At 39.2% G+C, this 6721-nt stretch overlaps 1 pseudogene; it reads right to left on the bottom strand.

Annotated features, from left to right (window-relative positions):
• Positions 1-3938: 3938 nt before the first annotated feature.
• Positions 3939-4881, bottom strand: LOC126058197 (olfactory receptor 14A16-like; annotated as a pseudogene).
• Between the last annotated feature and the right edge of the window lie 1840 nt (positions 4882-6721).

Genomic DNA, 6721 nt, shown 5'->3' with positions numbered 1-6721 from the left:
CCAGATGAAAGAATTAGTATGAAAAATATATAAAATGTCTTGTATATATGTATGCATTGCTTGCTAAAATGAAATTTTATTTATATTTGTTTAAATCAATAAATTAATAAAGGTTGACTTCACTTCTTTTTTTTTTTAAACTAGCTACCAAAAACCTAAAAAAAAACACCCACTGTGGTCGAGTTGATTACGACTCCTAGCAACCCTATAGGATGGAGTAGAACTGCACCATAACATTACCAAGGCTGTAAGTCTTCGCAGAAGCAGACTGTCACATCTTTCTCCTGCATAGCAGATCGGCTGACCTTTAAGTTAGCAGCCCAGTGCTTTCACCACTGCGCCAGCCACCAGGGCTTCTATCTAGCAACTAGAAAATTTTAAATTACAAATGTGTTTTTGGTTATATGTCTATTGGTCAGTGCTGATCTTGTGTAAAAAAATAATTATGAGAGTGTTCATTTCCTTAGAAGGCCACAGTTATTTTTCACGTATACATTTTTATAATATTGAAGAAAATAACATTAATTTCATTCAATAAGAAAAATTAATATTTCAATAAAAATATCACCTAGTATTACTCTATAACAAATAATTAGCAATATAATTAATTTCTTAAAAACAGATAATTATACAATGCAAGAAAAGATGAGAAAATTGAAGGAGTAGATAGCCACCAATGGAACAGTCGGAGATCTTGGCTGTGTCTTGGGAAAGAATATACTCTAGAGAAAGAACACAGTCCATTTTTGAGAACTCAGTTCAGACGGCTAAGGCAGACCAAGAAAGATGCCATCTATCCTATTTCAGCTTCATCAAAAGCAGAACAAGAGAGTGGATATAGTGACAGAAAGAAAAGGTAAGTAAATAGAGAAATTGAAGAAAAAAAGAGTTTCTCACTTCGTGAAACCTGGAGCATTTAGTACTGTTTATGAGGTAAGAGGAACACTTAGATGGTGCAAATTGTTAAGCGTTCCAGTGCTAACCAAAAGGTTGAAGGTTCAAGTTCACTGAGAGGCACCTGAGAAGAAAAGCCTGGTAACCTACTTCTGAAAAATTATCCTTTGAAAATCCTACAGAGCACACTTCTACTCTGACACACATGCGGCCAACTTGAGCCAGAATTGACTTGATGGTAACTGTTATTTATTGGCTGATTTTAATCATCATCCTATGGATTACGATTGATCTGTGGTTATAGCTGTTGCTGCTGTGTGCCTTGGAGTTGATTATAACTCATAGCTACCCGACCCAACATAGCAGAACTGTCCTAAGAGTTTTCTAGACTATAATCTTTACAGGATCAGATCGCCAGGTTTTTCTCTCCAGGAGCAGTTGGTGGTTTCAAACCTCTGACCTACCAGTTAGAAGCCAAGTGCTTAACCATTGCATCACGAGGGATCCTTATGATTGTAGCTACATAACTACTTTTATAACTTTTAAATGTATTTGTTTTGTATATAATAATTCCAGAAACTCAAATGGGTGAAATTATTATTTATTTTTAAATTCTAAAATAAGAAAAATTATGATGATAAGAAAAATGTGTAGATGAGATACCATCTCACCCAGCATTACTGGCACGAATCAAAAAAACATGAAACAACAAATGTTGAAGAAGCTGCTGGGAGATTGGAACTCTTATGCACTGCTGGTGGGAATGCAAAATGATACAACCATTTTGGAAGACATTATTGCTCTTCCTTAGGAAGCTAGAAATACCATTAAAAAAAACATAAAATAGAAATACTACATGTTCCAGCAATCCCACTCCTAGGAATATAACCTAGAGAAATAAGAGTCATCACACGGACAAACATATGCACACCCATGTTCATTGCAGCATTGTTCACAATAGCAAAAAGATGGAAACAACCTAGATGCCCATTAACAAATGAATGGGTAAACAAATTGTGGTACATACACACAACAGAGTATTACACACTGATAAAGAACAACGATGAATCTGCGAAGCATCTCATAACATGGGTGAATTACGCTGAGTGAAATAAGTCAATCACAAAAAGACAAATATTGTATGAGACCACTACTGTAAAAACTCTTAAAAAGGTTTACGCACAAAAAGAAACAATCTTTGATGGTTACAAGGGAGAGGAAATGTGGGGATAGAAAAACACTAAATAGGCAATAGGTAAGTGCTAACTTTGGTGCAGGGTAAGACAGTACACAATACTAGGGAAGCCAGCACAACTTGTACAAGGCAAGGTCATGGTATCTCCATAGATACATTCAAACTTCCCAAGGGACCAAATTGCTGGGCTGAGAACCGCGGGGACCATGGTTTTAGCAAACATCTAGCTCAACTGGCATAACAGTCTATAAAGAAAATGCTCTACATTCTACTTTGGTGAGTAGTGTCAGGGGTTTTAAAAGCCTGTGAGTGGCCATGTAGGATACTCCACTGGTCACACCCCTTTGAGGGGCAAGGAAGAATGAAGAAGACTAAAGGTACAAGGGAAAGATTAGTCCAAATGACTAAAGGACCACAACTGTCACGGCCTCCACCAGAAAGGTCCAGTACAACGAGGTGGTGCCCGGCTACCACCACTGACTGCTCTGACAGGGATCATAATACAGCGCTCCAGACAGAGCTGGAGAAAAATGTAGAACAAAATTCTAACTCAAAAAAAAAAAAAAGACCAGACTTGCTGGCCTGACAGAGGCTGGAGAAACCCTGAGAGTATGGCCCCTGTACATGCTATCAGCTCAGTAATGAAGTCACTCCTGAGGTTCACCATTCAGCCAAAGATTGGACAGGCCCATAAAACAAAATCAGAGCAAAGGGGTGCACCAGCCCAGGGCCAAGGACTAGAAGGCAAGAGGGGACAGGAAAGCTGGTAATACAGAACCTAAGTTTGAGGAGGGAGGGTGTTGACATGTCGTGGGGTGGTTAACCAATGTCATAAAACAATATGTGTACTCACTGTTTAATGAGAAGCTAGTTTGTTCTGTAAACCTTTATCTAAAGTACAATAAAAAAAGTTTAAAAAGAAAAATGTGTAGAATAGTAAGACAGCCAAAGGGTTCTCTTTACTCCTGTTTTCTATCACTGTTATAAAGTTGTAAAATACAGTGACAGAAAATTAGACATAATACGTTAACTTTGAAGAAATAATGTATGATAATGTAAAGATGCAGCATCTGACAATGGCAACACAGGAGATGAAACCACCAGAATAACCTCAAAGTCTGGGTTATTCACTGCATTGTGTGTTTCTAGATGCTCTACAACCTCCCAAGAAAAGAATATAAAAATCAGTGGGTCTGATTTCGATTACAGAATATACAGTCTATTGTAGCTGTGACAAGATAAATGGAAGATACAGTAATGGTAACATATCCATTTGCCTTTATTAAGTGTCCATGCCATGTATATACATATGTTGTTGTTAGGTGCCGTGGAGTCAGTTCTGACTCTATAGGACAGAATAGAACTGCCCCATAGGGTTTCCAAGGAACAGCTGGTGGATTTGAACTGCTCACCTTTGGTTAGCAGCAGAACTCTTAACCACTACGCCAGCAGGGCTCCTATATATATCTATATCTATTTTATAGTTACATGGCAGAGTTCCAAACACTTTAGTCTACAGTGGATGTTACACAAAAAACTGCTATTTATAGGTGTTTCACCTCTTTCTCCACTTCCTTTCAACTCACTCTTTCAAAACATTTGGCCCAAATTAAATGTCAAAGTGATAAAAGAAGTGTATATTTTAAATAAATATAATGCTGAAAAGTAAAGTGAGAAAACATCACTAGAAATTGTAAGTGACAAGGCTGTTGAAGTCAATATGGAGGAGAATTTTTAAACTTGAAAATATTTAATGTGTTCCAAAGACATAGATGGCCAAAATACATTTGAAAAACTTCTTTTGACTTAAGAGAAAATGCATGCCAATATTTTAAAGATAGCAGAATACTTACATCTTTAGCAACATTTTACCACCCAGTAATTTGCCTAGGGCTGCCTTCATATCCCTATTCCTCAGGCTATATATGACAGGATTCAGGCTGGGAGGTAACACAGAGTATAACACAGACATGAAAAGATTCAGTGATGATGCAGGTTTATAGTTGGTGCCTAAATATGTAACAATGCCTGAAAAGAGGAACAAGGTCATCACAGTGAGGTGGGGCATGCAGGTGGAGACAGTTTTGCACCTGCCTTGAGCAGATGGAATCCTTAAGACAGCTGAGAAAATGTGAACATAAGAGGCAATCATGAAAAGGAAGCATAAAAAGGCAAAGGAAAAGTTGGCAGTTATAAATGCATATTCTAGAATTTGCTCCCTGGGACAAGCAAGTGTAAGCAGTGATGGAATGTCACAGAAGAACCGGTGCACTATGTTGGGCCCACAGAAATTGACAGAGAATGTACCTGCTACATGGATGGACCCATAGACAAATCCACCATGATGCAGTCACCACCTGCACACAGGAGCCTCTATTCATAATGGTCTCATAGCGCAAAGGATGGCAGATGGCAGCATAGCAGTCGTAGGACATGACTACAAGGAGGGCATACTCTGTGCTCCCAAAAAAAAGAAAAAGAAAAATTTGTGAGGCACATCCTAGGAAGGAGATAGAATGACTCTTAGTCAGAGAGTTCAGGATGGACTTGGGGACTGTGACAGAGATGAAGCTTATATCAATCAAGGACAAATTCTTCAGAAAGAAATACATAGGGGCGTGGAGATGCAGATCAATGGTGGTGAGGGTGACAGTGAGGAGGTTCCCCGTCAATGCCATCAGGTAAGTGAGGAAGAAGAGGGCTGCATACAGTCTCTGTAGCATCCAGTCCTCAGGGAATCCCATGAGCAAGAATTCCATTATGATGGTTATGTTGTCTAGTTTCTCAGGCATGCTGATTCATGTCTGTGGAAATAAAGATACACTGATAACTAGTTCACTCAGATATGAACTCAGTAGCCCGAATCTTCTGGTTATATTAACAAGCAAAGGGTGGAGCAAACACCCTTAACATGGCTTGATTCTGTTTGGAGTGAAGCTTATCAGAAAAGTCTCAGGAAAATGGCATACAGTACAGCTCCACTTTCTTAATGGTAATGGAAGCAGGTAATGCACTGGGCTGCTACCCAAAAGGCTGGTGGTTTGAGTACATCGAAATCTGTCTCAGAAGAGACCCAATAATTTACTTGCAATAAATTAGCTACTGAAAACCCTATGGAGAGTAGTTCTACCCTGACACGGATGGAGTTGCCATGAATATGAATGGATTCGAGTGCAACTGTATTTTTTTTTCTTGTGATATTAGAGAGAGCAAACTGAAATATGATTGGCATTAAAGGCAGTTAAGAAAAAGGCAGAGGATGCAACAAAGTGTGTCTGTCCAGGAAGCAAGAAAAAGTTATATTGCCTCCCATGCCTTAGGAGATTACTATGCAGGTGTAGGGGTTTGAGCCGTGGTGGAGCAGTGGTTAAGTGCTCTGCTACTAAATGAAAGGTTGATGGTTCTAACCCACCAGCTGTTCCATGGGAGAAAGATGTGGTAGTCTGCTTCCGTTGGAAACTCTATAGGGCAGATATACTCTGTCTTACACCACTGCTATGAGTCAGAATTGACTAGACCGCAGCAGGTTTGGTTTTAGGCTTATGGGGGTTAGGATATATTCTACATGTAAAGCTATTAACACAGCCTTTCTCTTTTCTACTGACTGCTTCCAGGAGTCATTTGATAAACGCTGCTCTTGACATGGAGAAAAATGAAATAAAATATACCCACTGCCATCGAGTCGATTCCACCTCGTAGTGACCCTATAGGACAGAGTAGAACTGCTCCATAGAGTTTCCAAGGAGTGCCTGGCGGATTCGAACTGCCGCCCTCTTGGTTAGCAACTGAGCTCTTAACCACTACGCCACCAGGGTTTCTGAAAATAAAATACAGTGGAATAAAAAGAAAAGCATGGGTTTGTGAACGGTGGTTAAAAATAATACAAAGAAGGTCCTAGGTGGAATGGGGATGATGTCTTTTCTAGTTGATGTCAAATAGAAGAGTTTTCAGTAAAGTTTAGGATGTCCACACTGTCACTTCTTTTTTTGTTTTTTTAGAGAGTAACTGCTGCTGTGATGGAACATCTCCTCTCTCCTTGTAAACTACAGCCTTGTAAACTATTGCCTGAGACAATACAACAGCTTTTTCAACATCCACTACTTCCTCATTCTCACATTTACAAATGCACCTTTTTTTTTTTTTTTTTAATTTTCTCCCTTACCCCTCCAGCTTTCATTTAAACAAAACACCTAGAAACAAATTGGGTAGTAATAGTCTTATCAATTAGCACAGGTTTCTTCTATGGATACAGATGACAATGTTAAAATTTCCTCTTCCTGAAGACTTCAGAAGAAAAGAGTTGCATAAATTTATTAAAATATAACAAATTTATCAATATTCACAGAGATTTCTCTTCCCTTTGGTTAGAACTGGCAGTCAGGCATGAAGTGGAAAGACCCCAACAGGCACAGTAGGAGTAGAATGGGGCACATTTCCCTCTTCCATCCCTCCACTGAATGTGTTCTTATACATGTGGAAGCAAAGGGCCATGCTGTGTCTGCCCTCAGTGAACACCTTCATTCTGGAACGGCGGGGTAGTCCACGACCAAGGCTGCTTAATTATCTCACTAGTCCTATGTGTCTTCTGAGTTTCATATGAGGTCACCATGGTATAATTGGGGTGAGGCTTAG

The sequence above is a fragment of the Elephas maximus genome, chromosome 14, assembly GCF_024166365.1.
Source record: "Elephas maximus indicus isolate mEleMax1 chromosome 14, mEleMax1 primary haplotype, whole genome shotgun sequence".
NCBI lineage: Eukaryota > Metazoa > Chordata > Mammalia > Proboscidea > Elephantidae > Elephas > Elephas maximus.
Note: the sequence above shows the minus strand (reverse complement) of the source record. Positions and strands in the feature narration are given on the sequence as shown.